This window comes from Astatotilapia calliptera, chromosome 6 (assembly GCF_900246225.1).
Source record: "Astatotilapia calliptera chromosome 6, fAstCal1.2, whole genome shotgun sequence".
In the NCBI taxonomy this organism is placed as follows: Eukaryota; Metazoa; Chordata; class Actinopteri; order Cichliformes; family Cichlidae; genus Astatotilapia; species Astatotilapia calliptera.
Genome location: NC_039307.1, coordinates 10,520,810 through 10,533,048, shown reverse-complemented (window position 1 = coordinate 10,533,048; position 12,239 = coordinate 10,520,810). Strand labels below are relative to the sequence as shown.

At 39.4% G+C, this 12,239-nt stretch overlaps 1 long non-coding RNA gene across 1 annotated transcript; it reads left to right on the top strand.

The window, feature by feature from the left end:
• Positions 1-669: 669 nt before the first annotated feature.
• LOC113023835 (uncharacterized) lies at positions 670-2,112 on the top strand. The gene is made up of 3 exons (XR_003272607.1): positions 670-995; positions 1,090-1,157; positions 1,907-2,112. It is a non-coding gene; the product is annotated as an uncharacterized LOC113023835 (long non-coding RNA).
• The last annotated feature ends 10,127 nt before the right edge of the window (positions 2,113-12,239 follow it).

Sequence of the window (12,239 nt, the reverse complement as noted above, 5' to 3'; positions counted from 1 at the left end):
TTGTATCTATTATTGTAGGGTCTAACTTACAATATAAAGCGCCTTGAGGCGACTGTTGTTGTGATTTGGCGCTATATAAATAAAATTGAATTGAATTAAGCTCTTATACCTTACCTTACGTAACTACAGCCCAGCCCATGCAGCAGTATATTAATGACTAACCTCATATTGTGGATGGATTATCTCAGTTGTTCTCCTGACTGAAGTTTGGTCCGTTTACAGCATCCTGCCATGTGATTGCATTTGTCCCTAACCATCGGGAACCCTCATGCTAACGGTTACCGAATGGAAAAAAGTTAGCGTTAATCCTCCAGCTTCACTGTGCTACTGTGTTTATATTATGCTAACCATAGCTGCGTAGCTAGCCACCACGTAGCACATCATTATATACCAGGTAACCTAACTTCAGTAACCCTACAAACGTCAGTACGGTTTAATGTTTTTTTCTTCATTTATAATGGAAGTGATAGCAGAGCTGTACGTTTTAAATCCCTCGGTCAGAGCATTATATATTATGCTTGGGTGGAAACTAGCGAGCTAAATCCCTGCTAACTTCAAACTCCATATAACTTCATAAATTGTGTTTTTATGAATGCCTGGACGTTAAACTGAATTGTTACACCTGGTAGAGCAGCCACACTGATCATTTTATTAAAGATGGAAGAATTTAGACAGTTATTAACTCTCAGTGATGTCCCAGCGTTCCTTAAACCTTGTGACCTGAAGCAGAGTTTGGACCCAGAAACCACTAATAGAATCAGACTTAAAGACCGGATATGCTCTTAAGTGTCAAAACAGCTGTGGAAGTGTGCACCTGTGATCAACAGTTATGTTAAAATACATATTACTTTAATTAAAAAAGGAACTTTCTATTCTGTTCTGCTGTTTCTGTTTTTCAGAAGCGGTGCACTACGCAGTTTACGCTGTTGTCCCTGTGGTTTTACTAATATGTGTCCTAGTTATTATTTATAAGTACAAATGTTACAACGTGAGAGGTATGCTATAGTTTATATTTACACACATATTCAGACAAAATACTCAAATGTGCATGCAAAAAGAGCTTAAAAAATTCTTACACTGAGTTTTCAGAAACTGAAGCTGTCATGAACAGAAATACACCGAAAGCAGAAGATGTGGTAGATGCAGAAGAAGGCGAAGTAAGTCCAAAGCATGAATACACACACACACACACACACACACACACACACACACACACACACACACACGTGTTTTATAGAGTGACACAACTTAAATTTTTTGAATGTTATATTTTATATTCTTGTCACAGTGAACACAGTAGCAAGCTGATGTTTGAATAGCTAAAACTGGAATTGGAAATTGTGTTCATTTCTTTGAAAATATGTCTGAAATCTTTAAGCAGTCTGAACTTTAGAACAAGATTATTGGTATTAAACTGAGACATCGACCAGCTAACTGGTTATTAGTCTAATTTGGTTTGGACTAATAAACTTGTTATCTCAGGGACGCCTGAGGAGAGCTTGCACAGAAGGAGTCTTTTAAACTGAAAATGACTTAGTGATCAAAATAAATGTTATAGAGTGGTGTCGACGACTGTGATGTTTAGAACAGAAAAGTGAAAATTTAACAGAAAAGCTCACTCAGCCTGTTTTATGCTTCTTTAGCATAATGTGGCAATAACTGCAAATTAATGGATTTTATAGTCGTGCTGATGTGTGGGAGTCATCCAGTTTTACAATTTGTAACTTCTGTAGTTCAGTCAATATTTGTCATATGTAAAACATCTGCATTTAAAATATTTTTATTATAATTGTTGTAATAAAAGTAGATATTATTATATGAGCCTGTGTATAACCATATACAGCAACCAGATTCTCTGCAGCGTGTGTGGTTCCTTAGTCTCTGATTATTTTCGTTGATTCTTTAGATTTATGGAAATCAAGAATTTGTGGTGACCTTCAAACAGCAAAGCGCCTTGAACCACTTTGATGATCCAGGCGGAGATGAACCAGATTACAAAAATTTTACAACTGAAGAACTATACAGCAATGAAAATTACCATAAAGCTAACAAAAGATAAATATGCACATGTACTTAAACTGTGGGTCTTAAGTGAATACAGATTATCCTGTTTGATTCATCTTTAACACAACATTCACATCAATGTACCGCTGTTGCTCAACATTTTCACTGTCTTGTGATCCAAACTTCTTTATTATTGTTTACACAAAAAAATACTTTGTGCATATTTATTGATTAAAAAATAGAATTAAATGTTTGTTTGTTTTTTGTTATTTTCTTATATTTTTTTCATATATATATAAAATTGATTTAAATAAGCAAGTAAGAATAGTGTTGTTGTTTTTGTCCCCCCCGACACACACACACAAACTCCTTTGCCTTATGAAACAATAAAATACAGAGTGTGAACATATTTCAACATGACATGTAGTGTAATGTGACATGTATATTTAGTGATTTGGGTCAGTTTTAGACTTTCAGGTGTGCTTTTAGTTAGTCCCTTTTTTGTGTTGGATTATGTGCCAGGCTGATAAGTTGATAATAAATCTGTCACGTTAAGGTGATCGCACTCTACTATGTGACTGCATGAATGAGGAAATACAGACAGCTGCTTCAGGTGAAGCAGGAGGGCAGGAGTCATAGAGAGTCAAGAGTCTGTTACCCCAATAACTGAATCAGAGTTATTGAAATAACAGATTCTTTCTGTAATTGAAAACCCTCATCTCTGGGTTAACAAACTCAGAATTTGCACTACATTGTCTTTCTAAAACAGCTCTCTGGTCACCGATTCAAACCGGACTACCTGTTTCTAATTTCCAGTAAACTGAAAGTTAGTTTACTGAAAGTAAGAGTTGAAAAAAGGAAAACACTCCTTTCAGTGTCACTCGTTATCTCACACTGAGCCCTCTGCTGGAGATGTTTCAGTGTAACACTGAATTCTGCTGGAGTTTTTCAAATAAATATGTTGGACAAACGATGAGAATGCATCCACTACTAATGGGTATTAATACATTTATAAATGCAGGGTTGTAAATCTTTAGTTTATATGTTACTTGATTTTTTATTTTTGTGTCATCAAATATTTGACTTTAACAAGCTTTTCATAATAACTAATGACCTGACAGGATTGTGTGTGTGTGTGTGTGCTTTCCCCTTGGTCTTTGTTAGTTTGTCTGCGTGTCATCATTCTTATTTGTCCAGCTTTTTTTTTTGCATATTTGTTTTTCCCTTCTGTTCTGCTTGTTCCAGATTTTTGTTTTTCTTGCACTTTAGTTGAACATTTTCTTGATCTGCACAGAGAGAACAATGATTTAAAAATGCATTCTTATGATTCTGTAGGGAGTGTCTTCAGGATAAGGTCATCTGATTGTTGGAGTTTTCTCTTTATTATAGTATTTATTGAAAATTTAAATGTAATTAAGAAATTATCAAACAAAAAGGGATCTCAAGTTTCTGTACTACATGTCAGAACAAAATCCAAAGTGTCATTAAAGGATAAAAGTGGTGGGTATGTTGTAACAGTGGTAGTAATAAATTAAAAGCAATGTTGAGTCTGTTTTTTTCAGCATCTACATCAATGTTCAAATAAGCCACTATGATAATTTTATCTCAACTAAACGCTAAAGCACATTAAAGTCTGCAGATATAAATTCTCTCTGTCATGGCTCTCACCATGGTTTTCTAAAACCTTAAAAATTTCTTTCTAACCCTTTCCAGACTTATGGATGTCAGTTACTGTGTTTCTAACTGTTTCATTAGAATGAAAATTAAAATTCCATTAAAGTCAACAGAATTAAACGGACTTCACATCTGCGGTGATCTATACATTTACTCTCATGTTTATTACTTACTGTTCATAAAAATATCTGCTCTGCTTTTAAAACATTGTGAAAAAACGAAATTATATTTTTAAATATTGCACAAAAATGTAGCAGCAGATTTTATTTTTTATATTTACTTTTATATTAATGAATGAGTAATAATAATAACATCTAAAACTCCCATGGGTCATGTTTCTGCTCTGAAAGATTGAACTTACAATTCTTTGAGTACAGTTTCCTAAATATACTTAAATACTTTTACTCACCCTTTTACTACAAAACTTTTAATTATATGCTGTGCTGTTTATGCAAAGCTTCTAAAAACGTCTTTCACCACTAGATGGCATGTTTCAGCTATTTTATAAATATAAAAAAACAATGTTTTTATTGGAAGGGCCATCTAAGAATGGGCCATCCCCTCTGTGGTTATAGTTAAGCTATGACTTGGGTTTCACATTGCTATGACATGAAATAGCCCGTAATTCTTGCATAATTTTTTTCAGTACTGAAAATATTTTTCCCTCTGATCTCCATATATTCATTCTATGGATGCTGGAAATTAGTTTTTTCTTTATTCAGTTTAAATAAATCGGCAAAATTCAATTTTACATAGAAAGTGAGCAATTCATGAAGACAAAAGTTGAAATTAAAAAATTGACTTTCACTGAAAATGTATATAAATTCCCCTCTTGCCTCTGCAGATGGTCTATCCTGCAAACTTGAATCCTCTACTAGAGGCCTGGGAGCTTGAGTGTCCTGCGCAATTATCTTTGTCCTGGAACTGCACTCTTCTAGACAAAGATCTCTTATGTTGTTCCTGGGATCTGCTGGAGCCACTCACCTCGCTTGGGGGTAACTGCACCGAGTGCTTTAATTACCACTGTGAACACTGTTAACTTCACCCACCACATGTTCTCGAGCACAGGATCTTAGCTTGTCCATTCTCCACCACCCTAGGTGGTGTCCAAGCTAAGATCCTGTGGGACTCCCAGATACAGTTGGACAATATGGTGGCGACTAACTAACCGAATATAGTGGTGGTAGACAAGTAGAAGAAGACGTCCGTAGTGATAGATGTAGAGATATTGAATGATAGCAACATCAGGTAGAAGGAACACGAAAAGAAGTACTTGAGAAGTACTAAGGGATTAGAGAAGAGCTGGAAATGATGTGTAGGGTGAAGGTAACAGTGGTCCCAGTTGTAATCGGAGCACTAGGTGCAGTGACTCCCAAGCTAGGCAAGTGGCTCCAGCAGATCCCAGGAATAACATCCAAGATCTCTGTCCACAAGACCACAGTCCTTGGAACAGCTAAGATACTGCGCAGGACCCTCCAGCTCCCAGGCCTCTGGTAGAGGACCCGAGCTTAAAGGATAGACTGCCCACAGGTGTGAAATCAGCTGGATAGCATAGTGGTGACACTACACGCTTTCAGGTCGGTTCGATTCCCGACCACTGCATCTGTATTCATTAGGGGGTATAGGCTATAATAGGGTGCTAACAGAGAAACTGTGGTACTGCATGAGGAAATCAGGAGTGGCAGAGACGTATGTGCACATGGTTGAAGACGTGTGAGGACAGTGAAACAGTGGTGGGGTTTGCAGTAGCAGTGACATTGGGAGTGGGATCACATTAGCGGTTGGCTCTGAGCCCCGTCTTGTTTGCAATGGTGATGAACAGGATGACAGATGAGGTCAGGCAGGAATATCTGTGGACTAAGATGTTTGCAGATGACTTTGTGATCTGTAATGAAAGCAGGGAGCCAACGGAAGACAGTCTGCAAAAGTCAAGGCAGGCTCCCGAAAAAAGACAAATGAAAGACAGTCGAAGCAAAACAGGATGTGTGTGAAAACAAGAGTGAGAGAGTTGTAACAGTGGAGCTGCAAGGACCAGAGGTAGTGTGGGTAGATGAATTTAAATACCTGCAATCAACCATCCAAAGCAAAGGACAGTCCACAGGAGAGGTGACGGGGAGAGTTCAGACAGGGTCGAGTTGGGGGACATGAATGTTAGTGATATGATACATGCAAACAACTATAGACAACATGTAAATGCCAGTGCAGTTTCTCACTTTTCACAGCATTACAATATCATTAAAGCAACAACACATTTACCATTATACTAGCACCATATCTGTGTTCTGTGATCTGACATTTGATAAACAATAACGAAACTGCCTAGCATTCACACTTAGCATTTCAGCTCGGCTTTCAATACCATCATCCCAGACATTCTTATAACCTAGCTGGTAAACTTGGACTTCTCCCCCCCACCACATGTGCATGGATCAAAAACTTTCTCACAAGCCGTTCACAATCAGTCAAGGTTGTGATCATCCACCCTGTCAATCAGCACTGGCTCACCTCAGAGATGTGTGCTGACTCCACTCCTATACACCATCTGCAGTGACTGCACCCCCTCGCATCCCTGCAACACCATCATCAAATTTGAAAAAGGTTCAGATCCATCAGGTGCAAAACCAATAGACTAAAAACAGCTTCTTCGTGTGGGCTGTCAGAACTCTTAATGCAAACTAAGAGTGTGAACAGACTTCTTCCATACAATCAAATACAACACTGCTATTGATTAACAATGTTGCTGCCATCCCATGTGCCATTTCTGTCTTTCCTTGTTCTGTGCAATATTTTGGTCTTTGTGCAGTCTTCTTGTCTCAGTGGAATTACCATTCCCATCCGAAATGACCATAGCCCCCCACCCTTATTCATTTATTATATTATATAACTGCCCTTCTATACAGCCCCACAATGTTACTGTTTCAATGTTTCTACATATACATCATGTATATAGTTTACTCACATACATGTATGTATATACACATATTTATTGCTTTTTCTTTTTTTATATTGTTTGCTTTACTTTTGCACCTTTGTGGTCCTGCTATCCAATTTCACTGTGCAAGAAACTGCACAAAGTTTTAAGTTCTAAGATGTACCCAAAATAAGAGTTCTGCTAACTGCAACACATTTGCTGCTAACTGCAACACATTTGCTGCCAACTGCGACACATTTCCTGCAAATTGCAACACATTTTGCATTTATGCTTGACTTTATGCTATGCTTCCTCTGGAACTCTGCCATATTATAATCACTCTTTTATATATTCTGCTGCGTTTTGTAGCTTTTTTTATCTTGTATTTTGCGTATTTGTTAGATTATCTAGGTTTATCTGGAAATGCAAAAAATTCAGACTTGACAGTAAAATTCAAATAAGTTATGGAACACCTTGTCTTTGTAGTTTCTGGTACTGCTGGGTCAACTTAGGTTTGTCAGAAAGATGCTATGAGTCAAGCCTATGATTTGACCAGGTCAAAGTTTGATCAGATTTTCAGAGAGCCAAGGCAATTATAAAAGACCACCTCCACCCTAACCACCACCTCTTCAACATCCTGCCCTCTGGAAAAAGGTTCAGATCCATCAGGTGCAAAACCAATAGACTAAAAAACAGCTTCTTCATGTGGGCTGTCAGAACTCTTAATGCAAACTAAGACTATGTTCACACTACAAGTCTTAAAAAAAATAAATAAATAATAATAATAATAGATTATATTTATATAGCGCTTTTCGAGACCCTCAAAGCACTTTACAATGCTTAATGCTTGATCAAATCTGATTTTTTTGTCTGCTCTTTCACACTACAAATAAAATGTGACAGCAAACGCGCTCTGTGAACGCTCAAAGAGGCCCGCATGCGCAAAAGAAGACGTCACACACAACGCGCTCGGTTTAGACCCAGACCAAACAGTAATGTTTGACTGATGGCCCTTAATATAAAGACTTGTTTCGGACTTTACGTTTCCCAATTTTGCTTTAAGTTATAAAGTTATTTTGTTATTTACATATGGCCTAATAATTATACTTATTGCTGTTTTAGAGAGGAGCGGTGCTTCAAAGGATAGTTGCAGATTTCTGTCAGAATCTGCAGATTATACAGTACAAATAAAATGTTCACGTTTCTCCAACGTTGTCTTCCCAACAGTTTCACTAACATCTATACTGGATGGCTTTACTTTTGCACCTTTGTGGTCCTGCTACCCAATTTTGCTGTGCAAGAAAGTGCACAATGCCAATAAAAGTTCTAAATTTTAAGTTCTAAGATGTACCCAAAATAAGGCTACGTCCACACTAATTCGTTTCTGTTTGAAAACACATAGATTTCTCTCCGTTTTGGCCTCCCGTCCACACTGAGACGCCGTTTTCCTCAAGGAAAAACGCAACGTTTTGAAAACAGTCCCGAAAACGCATACATTTCAAAACGATGACGCATTTTAGTCATGTGATGTAGTCATGTGACCAATTAAACAAAGATAGCGGAGTGCATTATACAGTAGTTGTTTTGATTGCTCTCAATTTTGACATACCTAAAAAAGATTAATATCAGTTTGTACATGCTCCAGATAGTTTTTCTTCCAATTTTTAAACTCTCACTTGCTTTTGCGCATGCGCATTACTGAACGTAAGCGTTTTTGGCTCTTTCAATGTGGACGCACAACTCTGTGAAAACGACTGAAAACACTAGTGTGGATGCGGAGCGTTTTCAGACAAAAACGCTGTTTCCAAATCTACGTTCACATGTACCCAGGTATTTTTGAAAACGCAGATTTTTCTATGCGTTTGCACCTTTCGTCCACACGTAAACTGCGTTTTCAGTCACTGAAAACAGAGATTTTTAAAAACGCCTGCCAGGGTGGATATTTGATCACTGATGTGTTTAAATGCTTACATATACACACACAGTTACTGTCCCTTCACACAGGACTCCTTTCTGCTCCTATGCGCATATGTTTACGCTTTCCCACCCAGGCTTCTAGACTTCTGATTGGCCAACATTTCTACACGGTTAGGAATATATCGCCACCTGTTGCTTTGGCATGTTCCTAGCAGCGTTTTCCTTCATTTTTGCGTTTACATGTGGAAGGGATTTTTTTCAAAAACAAAAACGGAAAATCTCCTTTTTCAAAAAAACCCGTGTACGTGTGGACACCGAACGCGATAGAGGCGGCCAGAGCGTCAGGTTTACATGTAAAGTCAATGGAAAGGCGCGATGACCCGCGATTGCGGCTCCCGCGAAAATTCGGAAGCAGATTTGCGTCGCGAAAACGCCAAAACGCCTGAAACGCGCATGAGTGTAGCGCATTTCAGGCGTTTGACTCGCGAAAAAAACCACGCGCGTGAGTTTTTGTGTTGCATTTTGTGCATACGCGCGTTTCGCGTCTTCCGCTCGAGTTGGAAAAATCTGAACTCAAGCGTCAAATCGCGCCGCGACAACCAATCAGGAGCCCGGTGACGTGGCTGTTACCTAGTTCAAAGGGGCAGATCCAGCCAAAGCCCTTCATACTTCGATGGAGGGGAAGGCTAATCAATGCGGTAGCAAACAACCCGGAGCTGTACGACACCAGCTGCTTTCTGTACCGAGACAGGAATAAAAAGGACCGAGCTTGGAGGAAGATATGTGAAGAGATCGAGCAACCTGGTAAGTTCATTCATTTCTCTTTTGAAAGTTTTCACTGACCTGGGGAAGCTGCACAAAAGCTAGCAAGCCACCGCTATTTTCCCACTGACGTACAAATACCGTTCTGCTTTTAGGCATGTTGTCATTTAAGAATATATTTTATTGTTTATTAATAAACAGCACACAGTGGTCCCGCTGTTCATCCGTCACTGCTTCGCTTTTTCGCTGATTTTTTATTGCACAGTACAGCATTGCATTCTGCAGCCTGATTGACAAATCTGCTCCGTGTCGTGTCTCCTGCGCTTGCCAAATTTATCACGTTTGGTTTTGATAACCATCACGTCCAATAGAAAAAACAGCACGAAAACACCCATAACTATGAGCCTCATTCGGAAATAGACACCTGCACCGCGAGGGGAAAAGGCGCACGAAAGTGGCGGGCAGATGAAGACAAACCGCGGCATAATAATACTTTTACGTTTTGCAATCTACAAAGGTTTGCACTTTGAGAATCAATTGTGAGAACTGTGACCAATGTTCATGTGTGTGTGTGGGAAAAAAAGTGTATAAAGTGCGTGACCAGGGGCTAGTTATTCTGAGAACCCCTGCTGCAATAAATGAGGGACCACTGTCTACTCTATGATTATTATATTCAACCTGTTAACATTTAATACTGTATTGATAGAACCAACTGATTCTGCAGCAGAGCATCCCCTGTTGCTTCTCCTGGCTGCCCAGTCCCTGAGCTCCTGCTGCTGCACCCACAGATATGTACAGCAAGCACTGATACCTTTTTACTAAGTGGGATTACCTTGTGATCACCTTTACTAAATATCTACAACCGATCTGATTATATCCTGTTTTTGTTTTGTTTTTTTCAATGTTGAAATTAAAATCTAGTAGCAGCCTTCTCATTTCTTTGTGTTTTGTGCTGTTTTACAGGCCCACAGGGGAGGACAGCTCCGAGGCAGATGAGGGACGGGTCCCAGGACGGTCCATCGGCGGTGGAGCTGGCCATTCTGGTATCCCTGAAGAGTCCACACCAGTCTCCAATGGAGCAGTTCCTCCTCAGCCTTGTTCCTGCTCTGGAGAGCAGCTGGTCCTTTTTATTCCTGTCTCTCTGTAAATTCTTATATTTTATATATTTATGTTTAATGTTTTTCTGTTTGAGAATTTTAATATTATTTCAAATAAATTTTTATAATAACTAATGTCTCAGTTCTACTACACAGCAAATGTTGGCACACGACTTGACACATGTAGAATTTATTTCATATTATACTAATGGCAAAATATACTAATACAGTGGGATGCAAAAGTTTGGGCAACCTTGTTAATAGACATTATTTTCCTGTATAAATCGTTGGTTGTTACAATAAAAAATGTCAGTTAAATATCATACAGGAGACACACACAGTGATATTTGAGAAGTGAAAAGAAGTTTACTGGATTTACAGAAAGTGTGCAATAATTGTTTAAACAAAATCAAGCAGGTGCATAAATTTGGGCACCACAAAAAAAATGAAATAAATATTTAGTGTATATCAATGTGTGTGTCTCCTATATGATATATAGGGTGCCTTTGTCTGGACGTGCTTCCCATCCAGAGCTGCACAGCACAGAGGGAAGTTCCAGCGCTCCTGGAATCCCTCTGTGATGGACCACCAGTCTCCAGGTGAAGGCACAGCCATGAAATCGTCCACTAGACAGTCCCAGATGGCCGTCGCTGCCTGGGGGGTGATCTGGCTCACCGTGGACACACCGACTCTGTAACTGAACGCTTGGTCGTGAAAGAGTCCCCGGTGACAAGGAACCTGGACAAAATTGTTCCCCGAATTTTCGCGGGAGCCGCAAACGCGGGTCAGCGCGCCTTTCCATTGACTTTACATGTAAACCTGACGCTCCGCCTGCCTCTATCGCGTTCGGTGTGAACACAAGAGTCCTGAGAGCAAAATGTGTTGCTGCTATCAGAAAGATGCTATGAGTCAGGCCTATGATTTGACCAAGTCAAGGTTTGATCAGATTTCCAGATAAGCACAGTGTGAGTGCAGGTCAGCAGGGAAGTGGTTATTTTCATGCTCAGGTGTGAAATAAGGTAGCAGGACATAGTGTGAGTACGGCCTTAAAGTCATATACTGTTACACACAATTTGGAGAATGATCCTGCAGATATATAACATGTTTATCTTGTGTGTCTCATTAATTGAAATCCTGCAGCTAGGATAGCTAGGAAACAACTATTATAATACAGGTTAAAGGCATCCAGCTCATTTGGGGGAAGACAGAGACATTCCCAGCCAGTCAAGATATAATGTCTCCAGTGAATCTTGGGTGTGCTCTGGGGCCTCCATCCTGTAGGACAAGCCCAAAACAATTTGCCTAGAAGGCGTCCTTTAGGCATCCTAACCACATGCCCCAAATACCTCATCTAATAAGGCATGGAGGAGCAGTGGCTGTTCTCCAAATCCCTCTCAAATGAGCAAACTCCTCACCCTTTCTCTAAAGGAGAGCCCATCCACCCTTTAAAGAAAACTAATCTGCATTCCTTGTGTCTAAAACACATACAAAAGTAGATTGAACATAAATTGAACATAAATTGGCAGCTTTGCTTTTACATTCAACTATCTGGTTACCACAACAGATATGTACAATGTCTGCCCTCCTCTTTCTATCTCACGCTCCTCCTCCGCTTGGGCCAGTAACTCGCCCCTGACTCAGAAAGAGCACTCCACCCTTTTCCAGCAAAAATATGTAATCTCCATCTTGGAAGTTCTGATTCTCATTCCTGCTTCACGCTGCTCCAGTGCAAGGAGGTCATGACCTAATGAATCCAACAGAAGCACATCATCTACAGAAAGCAAAGATGAAATCCTGAGGCCACCTCTGTGAATCACCACCTTATAACATCGGAGGGGTTTGTGATTATAAGAGATGTGTTGTCTCTCAATATG